General features: G+C 39.5%; 1 protein-coding gene across 1 annotated transcript in view; it reads right to left on the bottom strand.

The window, feature by feature from the left end:
* Positions 1-21,113, bottom strand: part of ndrg2 (NDRG family member 2) — a 333,932-nt gene extending 312,819 nt beyond the window's left edge. Inside the window, exon 1 of the mRNA XM_028793565.2 lies at positions 20,949-21,113. The gene's annotated coding sequence lies outside the window, so the exon portion shown is untranslated. The remainder of the gene's footprint in view (positions 1-20,948) is intronic.
* Positions 21,114-23,075: the final 1,962 nt, after the last annotated feature.

Genomic DNA, 23,075 nt, shown 5'->3' with positions numbered 1-23,075 from the left:
GCAAGCACAAGTTACAAGGCAAAAATAACCCTGGAAAGGGTGCCAGTCAATCTCAAGGCAGACACACACACACACACACACACACACACACACACTCACACACCAAACACACACTAGGGCCAGTTTAGCGCCACCAATTCACCTAACCTGCACTGTCTTTGGACAGTTGGAGTAAACTGGAGCACCAGAGGAAACCCACACAGACAACATGCAAACTCCATGTAGAGAGAACACAGGACACGAACCTTGGTCTCCATACTGCAAGACAGCAGCACTACCACTATGCCATCCAAGTACATTATTTGAAATACATAAAATTAATGTTACAGTATTAGAAGAGCGACCTACTTAGTCTCAACAATAGCAGAAGAAAATTATAAAATACATGTATAGATATTGTCACACACACACGAATATGGGGGCAGCCAACGGGCCAGAGGCTGCGGGAAAATAACAATCGAAGAGAATGGACAAGGAATGCTTATGCCTCTCTCTCTTCTTCTCCAGGAGAAAGAAAGACGATTAAATGTACCTTTTGGAACTCAAACGTAGTTACACGCATCCAGAACACGTAATCCACTTCCGGCTTTCGAAGACACGACTCCACTGGATGACTTCATTTCCGGTCCACCCCCGATGACCTCACTTCCACCTTTCCTCTCTGTCCTCATCTCCATTCCTCTTCCTCCATTACAAATGTTATTTTCTGTCCGTCTGCTATAAAAGTCCCCCTGGTTCACTCAATTAATGTCTACTTAAGTCTGTTATATACTCATTTTGTGTTACTGAGAGATGAATCGAAGTGACCTACAGTATACGGGATGGCATCCCAAACCTTTACACAAGTCTTTGTGCTTTGTCTTTCACAATGTATAGATTTAGTTATCTTTCTTTTATATTACAAATTGTCAAAGCATTTAATGCAATCAAAAAGAAAATGAGTTTTACAAGCTAGGATGAAATAAATATACATTTCAGTATGGGAAGATGTGTTGTAATTCTCTATAGGAATAAGTAAAATATTACAAAGGGGAAACTATAACATTATCAGCATCCTAAGGACATTCCATAAGGACAATCTTTATCATTGTCAGTCATGTTAATGTAAGGTTTTATCTAACATTAGCCAGTCTGTTAAGAAGCTAAATTAGCCCATTCATTAACCATCATGTCAACTGGTGCCATAAAGTGGGGCATTTATTTCTGTTTCCCCTTCATAAAATCATCTGCAGCAGTACTAACGCTTATTACTCTTGCTCTGGTGCCACTGTGAGGGAACGTTTGGCAAGCATTTAAGATATATTATTATCATGAATTACAGTATCATGCATTTCTGTTTCAAGTCAATTAACCTCCAATTCTCAGTGTTTGGTGGACTGACCTGTTAGTTTTGAGCTGTTGTATTGGTAATGGTGTATTGTTCTTGGTGTTTGTACCAGGTTTCATAGAAGCAGGGACAGCATCACAGTTAATTCTACAAATGAGATCATTTATGTGGTCAGTCAGTCGCAAAGGTGCGAGAGTGTGAAGCAGTAAAAAGCGTAACATTCGAGGACCCACAGTGTTAAAGATGGGTATTTATTATTTACCAATAACCTTGTGTTTAAAGGGACAAATAGCGGGTTGGATAATGGATGGATGGATGGATGGATGGAAATTATTTAATTTGGAGACATTTCTACCCTTTGCCCTCAATTACTTCTGACACCAGAATGCATGTGTGGACCCTGTAGTCCACTAACACTCCATCAAAAGTCAGTTTCTAGTTTGTAAGACTCTGCCCCCCTTGTCCCTAAATTGGATTAGGCAAATGCAATAATGGTGTCACGAACAGGCTCAAGGACCGGGTGTCGTGCAAACCCATGACATCATTACTGTGACAGCATTAAAGATCAGCGAAATACACTTCCTCCAAAATTTATATTTACGAACATACAGTATAACCTTTACCATCTTTTTTATTGTTAGTTTCTGAATTATTGGTTATGACAACGTCTTCTGCCCTCTTACTAAGAATTACACCTCATGTTCCTTTATTGGCACAGACAGACAGACAGACAGACAGACAGACAGACAGACAGACAGACAGACAGACAGACAGACAGACAGATAGATAGATAGATAGATAGATAGATAGATAGATAGATAGATAGATAGATAGATAGATAGATAGATAGATAGATAGATAGATAGATAGATAGATACTTTATTAATTCCAAGGGGAAATTCACATACTCCAGCAGCAGCATACTGATACAAAAAACAATATCAAATTAAAGAGTAATAAAAATGAAGGTAAAAACAGACAATAACGCTGAATAATGTTAACGTTTACCCTCCCACCCCAGGTGGAATTGAAGAGTCGCATAGTTTGGGAGGAACGATCTCCTCAGTCTGTCAGTGGAGCAGGACAGTAACAGCAGTCTGTCGCTGAAGCTGCTCCTCTGTCTGGAGATGACACTGTTTAGTGGATGCAGTGGATTCTCCATAATTGATAGGAGCCTGCTGAGCGCCCGTCGCTCTGCCACGGATGTCAAACTGTCCAGCTCCATGCCTACAATAGAGCCTGAAAACTTTACAAAAACACAAGGATAAAATATAAATATTATAACAAACTACAACCACCCAAGCATGCATATCTGGATTGGATAATATGAGAGCTACTGTCATCTGATAACAGGCTTGTAGGTGGGAGTAAGATGTGGTCAGATTGCCCAATTGGTCCACAGGTTAACACTTAGGCGTTAACATTTGGATACAGCAGGTCTAGCTTTTTGTTTGTTTATTCCACAGTTCCCCTGGTTGAAGTCGCCGGCATTCTAAGGTCAGAATGATTCATCATTAGAGTGTTGGTAACAGAGTGAATCTGCTCTTTGCCATGATTCTGGCTACATGTCCTGATCTTGGTTTATTTAAATTTAATCTTTCCCATTACAACTCCCTTCCTAAGTTCTGATCTATCTGTGCCATCTCCTGATTCCATTCTAAATGTCTCTCAAATCTGCTGTCAATCTGTGCAAGCAGTACAAAAGGAAAAATGTATAACAACAGAAATGATAACGTGGGAAGGCAATGGAAAGAAAGAAAAAACAATTTCGATCACCATACACTTTGTGAAAGTAAATCTTACAGATTCCAAGGTGAAGTGACTGGTGTGATGTTGAGAGAGCTGCTCCCAAATAAGCAAAGATGGGATGGTCTGGGGGTTTCACACCAGGACGCTAGGTCCTGGGCATAAAAATAAAAAAATAGCAGTAAACATTTCAGATTTGAAGAAGCAACTTGTCTCACAGCTTACTTCACTGTCAGGTCTCCAAGTCTGAGATCAGGCCTCTGTTTCCTGGCATAAACTGAGAAGACTCACAAAGTTTTTACCATATAATGTTACAAGTGGCCCATATTCTTACACAAAACACAACATTCCTCAGTCAGGCTATAATTAGCATAAGGTCACTTGGAATTTTAACACCGCCCAGCTTTCCATCCATCTATCCATCCATCCATCCATCTATGCTCTAACTTGCTCATCTAGTTCAGGGTTGTAGCACATTTCCAAATTAAGCCTTTCAAAACTAGGACGCCCTTCTCCAAGCACAGTGTAAAAAAGTACAAGGCTTGAATGTTGCAGCTTAGACTGCAGTTTTATAGACATCTCATTTTTCAGTTCATTTCATTTACTCTGAAATCTTAATGCCCCTGCAGCCATTCCTTGGTCTACGAATTTCTTGCCATCAATTTAAAGGCCATGCAAAATAAATTTATTTCATTCTTCTGTAAACATAAATGAGTTTTGTGACATTTTGTGGTCTTTAATTCATTCTTAGCCAGCTATTCAGTCCTAAAGAGGGTGGTTGTTATTGAGCCTTAGCTCGAAATCGCTCAGAAGCTCCCTGTGAAGTGACATCTGTTAACTGCCAGGGGCTTTTAGCACCATTTGTGCAATTCTAGGCCATGTTGGGGTGCCTGCAGGCTTTCTTTATTCTATATGAGCTTCATCAGTGCACAGCCTGAGCAGAAATTTGTGGCACTGCTTGAGGAGGACACTGGCGTGTGGAGTATCCCAGCCCACAGTAGACTGCACCTTTTAGTGAAGGTTCAGAAAGTGGTGGCCATTGTAACTTACACTAGCCTGTATGTGGCAACCAGTGCACATAAAGGAGCATGTGGAAACAAAGCACTACATCACTATAAAGCCATTTACACTCCTCACCACCTGTACAAAATGGCCAACTGAGCAGCAAGCACAGCTCATTTTAATGTGTGCAACTTACCATCAGTAAACCCAAGAAACTGGTTATCAAATAACTTTCTCCGCATCACAGAGCCTCTCCTTCTGATAGATGTAGAGGTGGTGCACTCCCTCAAGTACTTATGGGTCCACATCAATGACAAGTTGCAATGACAGGTGAACTATATAAAGAAGGGCAGAGCAGGCTCTTTTTTCTTAGGAGACTATGCTCCTTTAATGTGATGGCCAGTATGACTGTCTACGGTGTAGTGTGATGGGCAAACTAATTAAAAGGGTTGCCTCAGTTATGGGACACACTCTCAGCCACCTGCAGAATGAAAACAAAACTGAATGCCATTATGAATAACCCTCTCTCTGACACACTAACACTGAGGACTTTCAGCTAGGCTCCTTTATACAAACAGCAATACCCCTTTATAATACCTCAGTGCAACTGTAACTGCCAAGTCCGAGGTTCTTCTGTTTTTATTAAGTCATTCAGATGCATGTTCAGACCATAGTGTGTGCCTATCTATCTATCTATCTATCTATCTATCTATCTATCTATCTATCTATCTATCTATCTATCTATCTATCTATCTATCTATCTATCTATCTATCTATCTATCTAAGCCAATAAAGGAACATGTGATGTAATTGTTAGTAAGAGGGCAGAAGACATTGTCATAACAAGTAATTCAGAAACTAGCAATAAAAATGATGGTAAAGGTTATACATTCGTAAATCAAAATTTTGGATGAAGTGTAAGATGCTGATCTTTAATGCATTTCACAGTAATGATGTAATGGGTTGCACGACACCCGGTCCTTGAGCCTGATTGTGACACCATTGTTGCATTTGCCTAATCCAATTTAGGGACAAGGCTGGCAGAGACTTACAAACTAAGGACTTACTTTGATGGAGCGTTAATGGACTACAGGGCCCACACATGCATTCTGGTGTCAGAAGTAATTGAGTGCAAAGGGTAGAAATGTCTCCAAATTAAATAATTTTGATAGATAGATAGATAGATAGATAGATAGATAGATAGATAGATAGATAGATAGATAGATAGATAGATAGATAGATAGATAGATAGATAGATAGATAGATAGATAGATAGATTTTCAGTATCTATCTATCTATCTATCTATCTATCTATCTATCTATCTATCTATCTATCTATCTGTCTATCTATCTATCTATCTATCTATCTATCTATCTATCTATCTATCTATCTATCTATCAAAATTATTTAATTTGGAGACATTTCTACCCTTTCAGTATCTATCTATCTATCTATCTATCTATCTATCTATCTATCTATCTATCTATCTATCTATCTATCTATCTATCTATCATATAGTGCCTTTCATATCTATCTGTAATATAGTGTCTTTCGTATCTTTCTACTTATCTATAGCACCTTACCTGAGACACTGAGCTACCTTACAATTACTTAGTTGTATTTTTATTAGCTGTGTAGGTTAACGGCCTCACTTGAGGTCACACATAAAGCCAAAGGCAGAACTATACCAGCAGCTGTGTGGTTTAAAGGAATACTCCTCCCAAAAATGTGATGGCTGAGAAAATTTTTACATTTTATGTTTTTGTGTAGAAAAGGACATAACAATGTTTCTAATGGAATGGGACTCAAAGGTGACCAACAGGAAACAATATCAAAAACGTACATAACAACATGACAAATTCTCACATTACTCATATCTCATAATCCACACATCAAGTCATCCACTCAACATGAAAAACACATGCACTTTATGCTAAAATATTGTTAAATAAATACCTCCAGAATATGAAAGAAGTCCAAAAACGGAACGCCCCTTCACATGAGGTCACGCTTTTGAATTGAACATGTAGTGTGAGACTTTTGTCATGGATGTTTCTGAGAGGGTGGCACGGTGGCGCAGTGGGTAGCGCTGCTGCCTTGCAGTTGGGAGATCTGAGGACCTGGGTTCGCTTCCCGGGTCCTCCCTGCGTGGAGTTTGCATGTTCTCCCCGTGTCTGCGTGGGTTTCCTCCAGGCGCTCCGGTTTCCTCCCACAGTCCAAAGACATGCAGGTTAGGTGGATTGACGATTCTAAATTGGCCCTAGTGTGTACTCGGTGTGTGGGTGTGTTTGTGTGTGTCCTGTGGTGGGTTGGCACCCTGCCCGGGATTGGTTCCTGCCTTGTGCCCTGTGTAGGCTGGGATTGGCTCCAGCAGACCCCCGTGACCCTGTGTTCGGATTCAGCGGGTTGGAAAATGGATGGATGGATGTTTCTGAGATCAGTTGCTGTTGGCCGGCGATGGTCACCCTTGGATCCTGCTCTGTCAGAAACTTTATGTTCTGTCTCCACAAAAGCATGAGATTAAACAATGTTCTCAGCCACCACGACAAACTACATAATGTAAGGAACATATATAAAATATCATTTTTGTGGTACTGTTTTAAATCTAGCACCTTAACTAAATGTCATCGTTGTGCTGAGCTGGATTGCCCTAATGGTCTTATTGTTTTTGGACTGAGCAATACAGAATTAAGTTTTTCTAAAGGAAATTTCAAAAGAATAATCAGAGAAACAGGCCTGATTTATTTTTGGCACAAAGTGCCTGAGACTGAAAGGGAATGGAATATTTTTTAGATTAGTACCAGGAAGTGAAAAGCAACTTTAAGGAAAAGACAAGTACATGGTGAGAGGACAGGCTAAAAGTTCAAATACCAGAGAAGACTGAAGAAAACTGAGCAACTAAAACAAAAACACTAATCCAAAACAAAGGTTTTAAACCAAGATAAGTGAAGTCATTATCCTTGACTGTTGTAGTTCAAAGTATGTGTGTTTTAATCAAATCAAATACTAGGATACAGAAGCTGTGCACCACCATATGCTATAGGTAGGACACAATGACTTTCTGTGCAATGTGACTGGCACAGGACATGGCAACCTCAAACAGTATGGCAGCAGTAATGCAATATGGTAACAAAACAAACATCTAGGAACAATTAAAAATGGAGTCAAAGTGACAAACACGTAATGTTAAAATGAAAAAAAAAAAATAAAGAACATGTTAATTATAATTCCAAAAAGGCAAAAAAAGAGACAAGTTTGGAAAAGCCATAACACGGATTCATGAAAAGGCCGAGGTCAAACAAGGGAGTGAGAGAACATTAAATGATAAAACTAAGAAGCAAACTGAAATTTCAAGCCAAATTAATTCTGTAGTTGCATCCAACCAAGTTTATCGTTAGTATTTTCCTGAGTGCATCAGTATCTTTTTATAATAACATCATGATGATCAGCATCAGCCCATATGAGTAGCAACAGGCATGATTATCATCAAAAATGTGGTAGCCACCATGTAAAAATGCATAAAATAGCTGTGCCTACTGAAAAATATACAAAATTAATTAAAAAAATCATTTAAAAAATTGAACAGAATGACACAGTACAAAATTTAATTAGTTCCTGACAACAACAGGTCAAACCAAACAGTATGAAAAGTACTATATAACTAATAAATAGGCAAAAGAAACATGCAACCATTTCATTATAAGCACCTTTGAATATTAGGCACCATCCCAAGGGTCGAGAACATCTGTTTATATGAAATGTGCAGGAACCTGCAGAGGGTCAAGCAGTGGGCCAAAGGCAAAGACTGAACCGGCATCCGTGCATTAAATCCAGCAGCTTAGCCACTAAAGCCAGAGGAACAGAACTGATATGCCATAGTATTGCTATATTTTCATTTTCATCGATACACTCAGATCAAGTGTCAGAGATTTTTTTCTCCCTTTTCTTACTTGTTTTTTAGATCTTCTATGGCAATTTAGAAACAATATACAGTATTTCACTGGCATCCGCATAACTAAATGCATTGCTACCAATTTCCTATAGATGGTGCACCACTAACATTAACATGGCTACAGCTGTTTTGATACGAAATGCTTGGTCCACTTTTGAGTTGAGCATTTGGGTTTGTTTTCACATTGTTACAGGGAAGAAAGAGCTCGACATAAAAGCTGTGGTCGTGGGAAGATCAAGTCGTTTTTGGCAACACTACAAACCGACCTCCATCTTGTAAGAGTCGAAGCAACCCTATGCAGGGTGCCGGTACATCACAGTGTCCATCATGCCCACAAACCATTTAGAGTTGCCAGTTTACCTAACCGCTGTGTCTTTGGAATGTGTAAGGAAAATCAGGTCACCTAAACCAAAATAAAAAAACTAAAAGAAATCACACAGACACAGGGGGAATGTGCAAATTTCATTTAGACAGTGACCTGGTGAGAATTTGAACCCAGAACGATGGAGCTGTGAGTCACCTGCACTGACTGCTGTGCCACCAACAATGAAATATGCTATGGAAAATAAAAGAATTGAAGTAGTCACACTGTGAAGTTTCCACTTCGGGATAAAGTTACCCTTTACTTTGGCTAAACACTGTTGTCTGGAATTGCTCCTTCATTGCACATTTTTCCATTTCTTGCTTCTTGCTGGTTCTTTTTCAGTTTTAAATTTTATATTAAACTGCGTCTTCAACACTGCTTTACAATGTGAAAAATACTAGTCATTAAAAAATACACTGTTTCTTTAACTTGACAGTTATCTGATTTTTTTTTTTTTGAAATTCAGATTGCCCACCTATTTTCCCACCACCTTATATAGAATTATATTATAATTTACATCAATTTCATAAAATGTTCATAAAATGATTATTACATCTTGCCTGAAGAAGGGGCCTGAGTTGCCTCAAAAGCTTGCATATTGTAATCTTTTTAGTTAGCCAATAAAAGGTGTCATTTTGCTTGGCTTTTCAATACATTCAAAATGGCTAACAACACCCTAGTACTATAAAATGTTCATATATTTAAATGTTTACCATACATGTCGCTTGCCAACTGAAAATGACATAATATTCACAGACCTGCTTAAACCAATTCAGAGGCATGGAGGGCTGGAGTATGTCCTAGCAACATCAGGTATAGGGGGGCAGCAACCTACCCGGGACTGACCATCAGCTCATCACAGCGTCAGTTCATGCACTGAAAGCATCATAGGCTAAGGGGCAAAGTAGTGTGCTGGAGCCCCTGTTTTTATGCCAAAACAGAAACATACAAAGGCATCTGAAACTTCATGAGCCCCTATACTCCTGGGGCCCCCGGCCAGTGCCCATTGTGCCCATACTTTAAGACAGCCCTGCGATGCACCCACCCACATCCATTGTCACATGAGGCCAATTTGTGGGCAAGAGAAACCAATGAATGCATTAGTGGCTTGCCTTATAAAATATAATGAGTATCTTAACCTCTAATTACATTTACTTATTAGCATTCATACACTTTCTGAACCTGCTCATCCCAACACCGGAATCTAGGAGACTATTTTAGCAACATCTGGGAAGAAGTGTTGCTCCAACCAAGGTGGGATGGATGTACTCCAGCCCCCTGTCACACCTGAATTGGTGTAAACAGGACACAGCAACACATGCCACTAGACTCGGCCAGGCACCAGTCCCTGTAATCTCCACATCTTTAGGGTTTACTGTAGAAAACAAAAAACAGAACATGTAAACAAAAACCCACACAATCACAGGGAGAATGTGCAGACTCCATACATGAACCCAAGACCCTGGATTAGCTGCAGCAGCACTGCCCACTAGCTCACACTATTAAAATCCCTGCCATTCCAAATGAAAAATGACACTACAGGGCAAGGCAGCCAGCTCATCACAGGAAACCAGCTACAAATAAAAATTCGATATTAGCTGAAACGAAAAATGGACAGAAACTGGGCAGCTACTTGAAACCAACTCTTTTACTTTTGTGCATTGAACATGGCTTTTCTGTTCTCAGTGCTTCTGGGTATCCCAGTTTCACAAGGTGAAGCGCAGATGGCATGTGAGTCAACATCGCTACCTCTAAATATCTGGATGGAGTGTGCATGTGCTACCTGTGTCCATGTGGGGTTTTTTCCCCATATCCCAAAGATGAATTTTTATTGGTTGGTAGCGTTCATTGAAGGGCACTTTCAATATATGATTACAGTGCTAACATTATTAGTGCATTTACATAAACTGCAAACACACCTATTATTGTCTATCTGTTCATATGACACAACTTGACCTGCCATAAACAGATCTCATTGAAATTTGGTAAAGTTTTTCTTCAAGGAAGTTTGTCAGGAAATTTCTGTTCTCAAATAAAGTACACTGTAAACAATTTCCAAAATACTATACAATCCCATTTCAAAATTGGCTATCTAAGAATAATAAAACATTTTGTATGACCTATGATTACTGATTAATTTAAACTCTCAAAATTTCCTTTGGAAGACATTATTTCAGCTTGTATGTTTTGCATATTTTCTTCTTTTACATGTCCGACTGATGTTCCTGTTCAGGAAGACAAATCCACAATACAAATTACTGAAACACAGTAGAGTTACATAGTAGATATTATGTCTCAATCAGGTACTTCTTTAAAAAAATTTATGTTTAAGAAATATGAAATAAAATTAGTCACATACACTCCACAATGAACAAATAACAATAGTACACCAGTCTAGTGTTCCCCTACCATTATAGTTAGTGTAGGCCGCTCACTAATCTCTGTCACCCACACAATAATCCGCTTTGTGCCGACTTTAGCAGGACATGGCAAAGGCACCGTAGAATCCAATTTTGAAAGAATTTGAATTAATTTATCAAATTGCTATGAATTTTTGAAGGAGGCATACTGGAAATGAATTGTCTATAGTGTTTGTTTCTTGGTTTACTTTCACACGCTGTTTCTGTTTACATTCTTGTGTTCTTTACGAGGCTACCACAATTATCACCCTTATCCTACACTATATGTTATAACAAGGAAAGGATGAGAAATGTACCACATAGATAATTCAAAGTCTAAGGCCAGGAAGTCACATTAAATCTGTTACCAAAGCCTAACTGCACACCAAAACCAATGTTTAATTAAGTTTCAATGTCAGAATTCATTATAATCACACACACAAAAAATTGTTGGTTATCCACAATCACGAAAGGGAAGAGAACCCACGGCAGTATTTAAAACATCACATAGATGACATCAGACACCACAACTTCCAAGACCGTATCCTCTAACAACAAAGAGCCGCGTCTAAGTACCAAGATCCCAAAATGGTGGCAACTATCTCAAAAAACAAAATTGTGCCATATTAACAGTGAAACCAAAAATAATCACAGAAAATTATTTTCTAACACCACCAATAAATCCAAATGATGAAACCATTATCAATGAGGTTCCAGGGGTTAATAAAATATTAATGGATATATCACTGATAATGTGTGCATCTACAGGATGTAGTTCGACATCAAGGATTCAGAAAAATTTTATTCTAAAAACAATACATTTATAAAATCATTTCTATCATAACACACGTGATAAAATGCAAATCTTGGAATCAGGCTTAAAAGTTGAAACACTTTTGTGGAGACAGATCTGATTTGTGTCAAGATTTTAGCCACCGTGGTCCTTAAATGGACTCGTCAAACAAGACAATGTTGGCTTGAGATGTAAACCTGACACTGCTTTAGGCGATAACATGAGCTCCTCTCACCTCCTAAAGCAAATACCTACCCAAAACTCTCACTCAGTTTCTATTCTGTTACTTAGAAAACAAAGCAAATAACAACTGTTACACGCATGCGCATGGGAGGCAGCTAAAAGGCTCAAAAGAGGGTAATTCCCTGCCAAACCAGGGGATGGCAGGGTGCTCTTTTCCATTAGCAGACCAATCACAGGATATTCCTCTTGGGAAACAGAAGTGACATCCTTGGAGCCGGAGCCAGAAGTGGCACCTTGATACCGGAACCAGACGTCATCATGCCCAAGAGGAATTTCTCGTGATCGGTCTGCTAATGGAAAAGAGCAAGGATTAATGGACTCTGCCATCCCCTAGTTTGGCGAGGAATTACCGTCTTTTGAGCCTTTCAGCTGCCTCCCATGCAAATGTGCGTGACACAATGTTATGTTCTCCTACTCGAGTTAGTTGAGATTCAATTAAAAATTAGCAGACTCTCATCTTAGGTAAGGGTTACATTCCTAAGCCTCGCTTATAGTAAAAATTCGCACATGGTAGAATGTCCATAGACAAACCCTTACATTGCCACTAAAAAAACTGCAAACATGGTTTAACTTATACCAATTAATATGTACATTATGTAAATACATCAGTCACTTCACAAATGAGTGCACATCAGTAGTTTCAAATACAGCCTCCAGTGTACAATAACGTTATTTTGCAGGTGATTCGGCTGCATGAAGGAAGCCAGAGCTGGGGCTGGCATAACACCTTACTTCAATCCAAAGCACCCAGATTTAGTACAGAGCATTGACAGTTAGCCAGTTTACATCTAGACTTGAGAAGATGAGAAGATACCTGTGCTGATTAAAACAAAGCATGTCACGTGAGGTGAAACGGGTGAGAACATGAGAGGGCTGCGTCTCATTCTTTCCAACTTGCACAGTATGTGAAAAAGAGAGAGGGAGAGCACAGCAGTCAGAGAGCTAATTTGATTGAGCAACACTCCATGTCAGGTTAGGTGAAACGACACAATAGTACATAGAGGAGCATGTTTTCTCATCCTATTGTGGATAAGACCAAGTGAGTGTGCAGCAAGCACCAGTTTCACTCTACCTCACGGCTCTGTGTGCAACAGTGAGTGTAAGAGGATGGGAGTAGCACAGGACAAGCGTTAAGTGTTTTACTTGCCCTTATGCCATCGTATGCCACTGCGAATGAATCACAGCAAAAGTAAGTTGGACTCTTTTTACATTGGTTGGGATAAGCGGGGAGAAAGAGTACCCAGTGGCCATTTCCTTCTTCTTGGCCCTGATGTCTGAAAGTACAACAATATGGGAGACAGTCACGCAGAATTGACTGAAACAGATCAACAAGACGAGAGGCTCCTCTTCCATAATATAAGAAAAAAGCACATTACCCTGTGAGGTGCATTATTTCAGTTTCTGCATACTTTTCCTTCAGTTTTATTTTAATATTCTTGCATAAAGCTGAATTTGTATAAGCTGAGGTTTACTTGTATGTCTTTTTATGGACTCAACTTAAAATTCATAGGTATACCTTTTTTGTTGCAAAAAAGTGTTCCTTGCATTATTTAATTATTTATTGCCACTATTCTTTACTTAATTTGTATTGTCCGCATATTGATTTTGCAAAATTTTACACCAGATGCCCTTCCGAGGCGAGATTGCGTTGGTTTGAACATGTGCAGAGGACAGATGCTGGGTATATTGGGAGAAGGATGCTAAGGATAGAGCTGTCAGAAGAAAAGAGGAAGGCCTAAGAGAAGGTTTATGGATGCGGTGAGAGAGGACATGCAGGTGATGGGTGTAACAGAGCAAGATGCAGAGGACAGAATGATATGGAAGAAGATGATCTGCTGTGGCAACCCCTAACGGGAGCAGCTGAAAGAAGAAGAAGAAGATTCTTTACTTAATGTTGGTACCACTTCTCTCTTACCCTAACACTCTGCCGTGCTCCCACCCAACCAATGCCACTGCGTAATAAACATTTTCTAGGAGAAAAACCTGCAATCAATACAATTTTTCTCTCACTCGAGTTAGAATCAGCTGTCTATGACAGCTGCTTTTGCAAACAAACACCTATTTGGACAGGATATTTTTGAAACCTCTTTAAAAATAATTTCTTTTATTTATTCTACTACTACATATAATAACATTCTACTTTAAATTGAAGTTATTGTTGCAAAAAGTATGCAATGGGCAAAAATGTGATATCTCTGCCTTTGATGAAAGAAATAAGCATATACATGTTACAAAACAGTTAACTGAAGTAAGACCCTGAATGCATCAGAATGTTATACCAGACATATATTTTCTAACTTTTTATACTGGGTGGCCCACAAAAAAGTGGCCATGAACAAAGAGTGTGCAAACAGTGTACATGAACATGCTGAAATGGGCACAGAGATGTATTGACGCACAAGAAGATCACTTTCAGCATATTCTGTAAATGTGAGTGACAAATTTGATCATTTTTCTCTTCACCACCCTGTATATTTAGTTGACGTCTTTAGCCAAGATGACTACAAGTCATTACGGTGGTTTGCTGCCCCGTGCCTCTGCCCTGGAAAAGGAGGTTAAGAAAAAGGATGGATGGAGCTCAGGTGACTTGCTCAGGGGTCACAAAAAGATGCAATCTTGTGGTTCAGCCACTAGAAACTCACCACCTTCCTAATAGTCAACTCACCGCGAGCATAAAGAATTGGATTAGGAAGGTTTAGAGGACGGCCTGATTGAGTAAAGGCTTTCAGCTAATTATTATTTTTATTAAATTACAGAAAAGGGCAAACAGCTGTCCTGAATTATGCCAGAACAGATCTCAATCAGAAATGGGGGGGGGGGGAGGAAAGTCACATTCAAGACACAAACTTAATTGTATTTCAGTTGCGTGACGAAAATATCAAACTCATTATTAGCACAGCTGAAAGGACAATACAGAAAACACCTGAATTCAGATCTCAGCTGGGTATAACAGCAGACCTCTTCCACTTGCAGTAATAGCTGAGCCTAAATGTCTGTTGGCCTGTTAACGATTGGATTAAAAGCTCGCACCTTCAATCATGCAAGCAAGCCTAGGTGTACAGAAAATAATTGGGTAAGAAATAATTAGAACAAAATGGTGTGAAAGTGAAAATAGTAAAGAAAGAGACAACAGACCATTAGGCCTGCAGCCTGCAAGGAGAGTAGTTGCTAAGGACATAAGCCATAAGCACAGATATATAAAGGCTGTAATAACATGGTCTCATTTATGTTTAGTAATTTTCCAGCACACTAAAATCTGGACTGTACACTTCCAAGGTGCTCATGTTGTTAGTGGTTCACTTCTTTGGTGTGAATGTGTATTCCTACTACTATGGTGTTCATTAGAACATTAGACCAATCCAGACAAGAACAGGCCATTAGCCCAACAAGACTTGTCAGTCCTAACCACATAATTTTTCTAAAACAACATCAATTAGAGTTTTGAAACTCTTTTAAAGTCCTACTGTCTACCATACTACTTCATTTATAACATTTGGTAATGTAGTTGGTTAAAGTGCTGTGTGATAAACTTGCTGTTATTGGCACTATACAAAATAAACACTGGTCAAATAACATCAGGTGGTATGGTGGTTAGTGCTGCTCCCTCGCGGATCCACCACACTGGGTTTAAATTCAGCACCTAACCATTCTCCACGTGGAGTTTGAACACTGAGTCTGTGTTGGTTTTGCCCCTCATCCGTAAAGACAGGCTTGTTAGGTTAATTGGCTGCCTGCAATGGGCTGGCACCCTGACTCCTGCTGGTTCCTGCTTTTTGTTCATTTCTGCCCCAAGCAACCCTCGACTGGATTATATTCTGTTAGGATCAATATTAGAAAGCCCTAAGGTCATCAGAGTGGTACAGTGGGTAGTGCTACAGCCTTAAGGAACTTTTATACTACAAAACTGAACAGACACAAACAGCTGTGAATGTGTTCATGGACATACGGTGCACATCCTGTTCTGGTCATAATACAATCACGTACGTGTAGCACTGCACACACTTTCTCCTCAAATGCATCCACATTTTGTTGACTAGCACATGCAATGTTGATGTGCACAGGTACACACAGGACCGCAAAAATCTGGAAGCGCACAGTCACAGACGTACATGTCCACGTGACATGACTGCAGATGAAATTCATGTCACTTGTACCTTTGCAGAGCCTGACATCTATGGAGACACACAAAGTATAAATAGTCCTTTATGGATCCAGTGTCCTCCATTCAAATCTTTAACTGTCCATGTGGTGTTTGCACGTTCTCCCCATAGATGATAGGTGAGTGGGCCCTATGATGGACTGGTACCCTGGCTGGGACTGCTGCCTGTAGAAGCTCAGCCCCCCTCAACTTGATTATGTTATATTGTGATTAATATAAGAAAGCCCCAAGACTGACAGCAGTGGAGTGAATACCACTGCCACCTCATTGATCCTGTCTCTTGGGTTCAAATCTCATGCCCATTTGCCATCCATGTGGTGTTTTCATATTCTATCCATAGCTGTTTCTCCTATATCCCAAAAAACATACCTTGTTCTGTTAACTGGTGACTAGGGAGCAATAATAATAATTCTTTATATTTACATAGATGGGCATTAATGTGTCCTGCATTGAACTACCATCCTGTTTCAGAGCTCTTTCTGGTCTTACACCCACCACTGCCAGGACAGCTAAACCCAACCACCAGCCCCAACCAACTGATTCTAAATTACACTACGCACTAGGGAATGAACTGGTGAGTACAAAATGCACTCCACATTAAATAAATATGTTCTTTTATATTTCAATATCATCAATGACAATAACACAGATAGTACATGTCTGCCCTTCACTGCTCATCATTTTTTGATTCCTCTGGTCAGAAAACATCTTGGCCAATGCTAATTTTACCTAAAACCCAACCCAAACAAGGTCTAGTGAAGGCCTGATGGATAAATGAGAGCTGAGAAATGAAAACAATTAGATGACCTTTCACTTTAGGCAAGATTAAAGGTCAGGCCAGTGGATGACGCCATGGATCAGGTTGCCCAGAGGACAACTTGGTGTCACTTCTGTTTACAGATGACTGTCTATTACATAGAGATATGCACAGGACATAAAAAAAAAGAGAGCATGCCAATTAGTAAAAGTGTCTGGGCGCTTTGGTGAAGGGGTGGAGCAGTAACATGCGGGCCATTCCGGTATCACATTTCCACAGCGTAATTCTAATTTAAAAAGAAAGACAAATACACTAAAGTGGCAAAGCAGATAAACAGCACTTCACCCTAATGTTCACTCAGGAAGAAGTCGTACTCCAACTTTGAAATGAATCACATTAATGTCACCTCAAGCTAGCTTGTGAGTACTGCCTTTTATTCATGAGCCGTTAGATGGTGTGTTTCATAACACTTAATTATCTTATCAGCAAAAAAAAAATGTTATGTAAAACCATAACAGTTTCCCACATTGACCTACTGTAAGGCATTCTGCTAGGTTGGCTTGAAATGTTTCTGATGTTAGCACGTGTTAGTGTGTCCCAAAAAAGAACAACATGTTGTCCAGGCTCCAATCGTGCCCATTGCCTAATGCTATCAATTCCCCAACCCTAACCCTAACCAAACAAATAACCTTTAGGTTATGAGGCACTTCAGTTAGCACTGCAGTCTCATGGATCCAGCTCTCTGTATTCACTGTTTGTGTCGAATCTGTGTGCTCTTTCCATGTCTGCATGGGTTTTACTTCAGTGTTCCTCCCAAAACCCAAAGAGGTCCATGTTAGCTTAACTATCAAGTCTGAGGCGGCTCCGTGTAGGGGGTATATGAGCAGGCCCTGTAAATGACACGTAACACTTCCAGTGTTGGTTAATGCCTTGCACCCAATGTTGCTGGAATAGTCTCTGTCTCCCTGTGACCCTGATAGTGTATTTGTGAATGTTATGTTTGCTGTTTAGAGCCATTTTATATTGATCCTGATGTGATTTACAATAATGATAGTAGCAGCAATGTCACAAATAAAGAGTACAGTGAAATTCTTACTTGCATATCCAACTATGCAACACGTCTCTACTCTGTGGCACTAAGATCAATATTAATGCAATAAAATGCATAACTTTAACTTAATAGGAAAAACACAAATCTCCTTACCTGATGTACTCCTTACTCTGGTTTCCATACCAGTTGTTCATTGACTGCTGTACCACTAAGTACATAAATTTTACTTTTCAGCAGACATTTTAAGTTCTTCACCCAAGGCCACATAGTGAGTCAGGGGTTGGGACTGAGCCAGCAACTTTGTGGTTTGTACAGTAATCCTCTTAAATGATTGATTGGAAAGGCACTAGGCTAGATAGATAGATAGATAGATAGATAGATAGATAGATAGATAGATAGATAGATAGATAGATAGATAGATAGATAGATAGATAGATAGATAGATAGATAGATAGATAGATAGATAGATAGATAGATAGGGTACCTTTCATATCTATCTGTTATGCAATGTAGTGCCTTTCACATTTGACATACTGATAGAGACTAAATGCATTACATAATCAACACAGAGATAAGAAAGGCACTATACATGTATAACACTAAGCAGATAGACAAAAAAGGAACTACATACCTCACAGGCAGATAGTAAAGGCACCATGTAAATCTTTTGTTAGCTAGTGTAAATTGTTATTTTTTTTTCCGGAAATAAGATGGGTGGCTTCTGACAGGGTAAAATGATAACAGATGAAAGGAGCGGAATTATCTAAGTATCAATAAATCAAAGGAATCTATTGAAGAAATTGGTCAGTACAAATGTCTGCAACCACGGTGGTTCTTCAGAACCAAGAGTGCCTGACCTGGATTAGCCGAGCTTCACAAAGTGGTGGGGAACTTAGCAACAAAGCCCAGCACACTTGCCATTAGTCCACTCTGTCTTATTTAACAGATATAAAAGTCTATATAACAGATGTAAACAAAAATATGCCAGCAACCTTTACTTCAGTGCCTGTGTAACTTTATATATTGTGCACTATCTAAAGGTTTATCACCACTCTAGGACTTTAATATAATTCTTTATATAAATATGCAGGTATATTGACTTTCACACTTTCAAAAATTACAAGAAACTTAGCTTTAGTATCTGATAGCCTTGCCACTAGGTCACACTGTCTTGTAAGCCGATATGAAACAGTGTATGCAAAAGATTAAAAACACAGATGTGCAAAGCCTTTATTCTGTGTACAGCAACATTCTTTCATGAGTTCAGCACTAATATAATTGTCTCAATACATTCAATAGGAAAACGTAGGTAAAGTGGCCCCCCTCATGGTCACACAATAAGTCAGATGTGTGGACTGAACTGGCAAAATGAATAAATTGAGAAATTATGACAACTATTTAACATAACATTTTAAACACGCTTCAGTTAACGTAAAATATCCCATTCAATAATGTATGCAATTGATAGTTTTAAATTGGGTGCATGTGTGTGTGTGTGTTATCTGGACATGGGTTGGAAACCTCCAATTTCTGCCTGGAGTTAGTATGCTCTTCCAGTATTGGCTTGACTTTTCTCTATGTTGCCCCAGAATCCAGTTGGATTTGGTTAAGTAAGATGGCATTTCTAAAGTTTTGGGATGCCAAACTTAGGTGAGGGACTGGCTTCCCATCCAGGTCTTGCAACCCTTTCTGCTATGACAGGCTAATAACGCTCCCATTGACCTGTAAACCAGAAAACTATGTTCAGATAATGAGCGAATAGTAACAACCCGTCAATCCATTTTAGAACCTGTTTAATCCAGTTGACAGGAGGGGGTGGTGACTATCGGAACCAACTCTGGGAGGATCTTCTCACAGTTGGCTAAATTAAACTCACCACTCCACACAAACACCGACTTACGGGTGTATTCGAGTATTCATTATTAAATCATTTTGTCCTTAAAGTATCAGCGCACACACACACAACACATGCTTACAGTCGCATTTCATTCACTTATATTTTACGAATTTTTCCTTTGTGATGTCCGATATTTGACAGCCTTAAGGGAATTTCACACATGATATTCGCAATCGCATTTGACCACTTGGACTAGCACTGCTGAAATGTGAAAGGGTTCTGCAGTTTGATTTAACGGTTGGCTGCAGCTTCATTCCCAAAAATAAAAACAAATGCACTTCGATTCATTACAAACGCGCCGTGCCTTTAGCGATCCTTGTCAGAAAACGCCCTCTCTTTTGTGCAATGTCGGGGTCGGCGTGTGGCCCCCTTTTTCTCCCAGGCACGCCCGTAGATTTGACATTGAATCACCCTTAGTCTGCTACTTCTCTAATAACCTGTAATCGTCTGCCAACTTGACATTTCTCTATCCGCCCAATAACTCCACTAAACGACCCCATTGCAAAATGCACAGCCTTTCTTTAAGAAGGTCTGCTATTTGTTTATTTTTTTTTTTAAAGGCAACATGACAGGTAGCTAAGCGCCGCTGGATGAGCGGAGCTGTGCCCCGAATAGCACAAAGAAAGAGCTCTCGACCAAGTAATGGTGCGCGCGTGGTACACATTAGGATCCCGACAACGAGCGCGGAATTAATTATTTGCAATAAATAGCACGTTTCGCCAAGTCGTATAGGAGTAGAAGCATCGCTGGAACATCTGCTTCCAAAAGCTTGCAGAGCTGCGCGGAAATGCAACGCAGCGTGTGCACCCAAGAATGCGTGTCCACAAACGGAACCCGAATTGGATTGTGTGGGGATGCATGATGAAGTCTCTATAGAAAAAGCTGTTATTATTTGATAGATAGATAGATAGATAGATAGATAGATAGATAGATAGATAGATAGATAGATAGATAGATAGATAGATAGATAGATAGATAGATAGATAGATTACAACATACATAAAAATATAAGAAGGATCGGTCTTGAACTGCTCGCTTTATACACTGACAAATGACACAGTTCAATACAAAGAATACCGCGTGTGTCGATCAAAGATTCTGATAGTTTTTGAATGCAAAACACCTAAAAAGCACACAGAAGGCAATACAAACACTATATAATTCTGAAAAGGGGAGAAGCCGAGTGAGAAACTCCATAACTGTCATATTGCAGTCGTGATTGAAAAAAAGCGCTCAAGATTTCAACGTCGTTCCTACCTTTATGTCGAAATAAAAAAGCCGTCCGTTCTGCAGACTCAGCACTGTGTTGTTTTTCTTCTGGCTCTTTCCAATCTGTCTATTTTTTCCCAAGTCCCCAAGTCTCCTTAAAAATTCTCTTCGTCTTTCCTTCCTAACACAAATAATAAAGCCAAGTCAAAATGTGGACCTTTCAATCAAAAGGGGCGATACCATCTTGGAAAGAACAGGGGAGAATTTTTAAAAGGACATAATTTTTGTTTCGGATCCTTGTAATATAAAGCATTCTGGAAACGATTTTAACTTTCAGTCATTAAATTAAAATTGGCATATTTTGACGAATCCTTTTTTTTAGGGTGAAAGATATGTTTTTCTTTTCATGTATAATTCTGTCTTCTATGTATGCCACATTTTATGATATGGTAGCTTCCTCTACTAGAGATAGCTGGTAAATAAACGCCTAGCATTCCGAGGCTCTCCTGTTACTGTTCGCTACACGAAGAAGGCAGCTGCAAGCGAATGTGCTATAATCGGACAATTTGTAGCTTATTAATTTCGAATTTAAACGTATATATCATCGCAAAGCAGCAGGGCACGGTTATTGTTCTGGCGGAATACGGCGGATTCTTGAGTGCGTTTAATATGAGCTCAGCCTCATGCTTTTGTAGTTACTTTTGCAGACGTGTACAGTGTATGAAATGCATTGTTATCAAGCCAGGGAGCCCGTGGTGTCTACGACTGTGATTTTATCCTGAATGCACAAGAAAGTTTTTCGCGTGGATTTGTTGCACTGGGAAGCAAAACAAAGGGAAATCAAGGGAATTTTAGAAAAATGAATACGCAACACTACACACACAACTTTATACGAGTAGACATATTCACATTCTGGAGAGGAAAACCAAGCCAGTAAAGATAAACGGCATACACCATAGCTCATTTACAATAACTGAAGAAAAAAAAAACTTTAAATGCTCTTCTTTAAATTGTGTATTTTCTTATAAGAACAAGTTCAAGATTGCCCTATCATGCTCAGATATGATTCATTTCACCTGAATACTCAATTCCTATCATGGTCCTTTGATTTCATGTCCTCTTCTTGTTTATGTGAGTTCTTTTCAGATACTCTGGTTTTACACCAAGTGCACATAAGTTTGTTGACGTCTTTAAAATGGTTGGGTATAAGTAACAGAAACCTTGACCACCTTTAAAAAATATCTGAATGAGATCATTGGGACATTTGAACCATTAGCTAAAGGAATGGTCCCCTTTTTTAAATTTCTTATGTATGTTCTCATGGGGTGGCGCAGTGGTAGCGCTGCTGCCTCACAGTTAGGAGACCCAGGTTCGCTTCCGGGGTCCTCCCTGCATGGAGTTTGCATGTTCTCCCCGTGTCTGTGTGGGTTTCCTCTGGGTGCTCCGGTTTCCTTCCACAGTCCAAAGACGTGCGGGTTAGGTGGATTGGTGATTCTAAATTGGCCCTAGTGTGTGCTTGGTGTGTTTGTGTGTGTCCTGCGGTGGTTTGGCACCCTGCCCAGGATTGGTTCCTGCTTTGTGCCCGGTGTTGGCTGGAATTGGCTCCAGCAGACCCCCATGACCCTGTGATCAGATTCAGCGGGTTGGAAAATGGATGGATGTTCTCATGTACAGTATGTAAATAAGTATTAATCATTATATAGTGTAGGACAGATGATAAAGGAAATACACTTGAGATAGTAAACATGAATAAACATGAATGGGGTATAAGTTAATAATACAGCAGAAACTAGATTAGTACAGTTGTAAAAGAAGATTTAAATAATGGAAAACAGGTAAAGGAAAAGCAGGTTTAAATTCAGGAGGTTTAGTTTTTAAGTGTATGTCTTGCTTGCCCAGACTAGTATCCCAATCAGGAATGGAACAGATAATGCCAATTAGAAGTGTCTTTTGCTGCAATACCAGCTTTTGATTAAATATACATGTCCTGTCCTTCAAGGCACATCTGTTGCAGCTGTTTTAACCTGATTTGGACATCACTTATCGACTGCTGATTGTGCCACAGATTCATGGTAGGTAGCAGGTCAGGGCTTTGACTGAGTCACTCAAGGACATTCACCTTTATATTCTTGAGCCACTCTATTGTAACTTTGGCCCCATGTTTTGGACAGTTGC

Source organism: Erpetoichthys calabaricus, chromosome 2 (genome assembly GCF_900747795.2).
Source record: "Erpetoichthys calabaricus chromosome 2, fErpCal1.3, whole genome shotgun sequence".
In the NCBI taxonomy this organism is placed as follows: domain Eukaryota; kingdom Metazoa; phylum Chordata; class Cladistia; order Polypteriformes; family Polypteridae; genus Erpetoichthys; species Erpetoichthys calabaricus.
The sequence above is the reverse complement of the archived record's forward strand: the minus strand, read 5'-3'. Positions and strand labels throughout refer to the sequence as shown.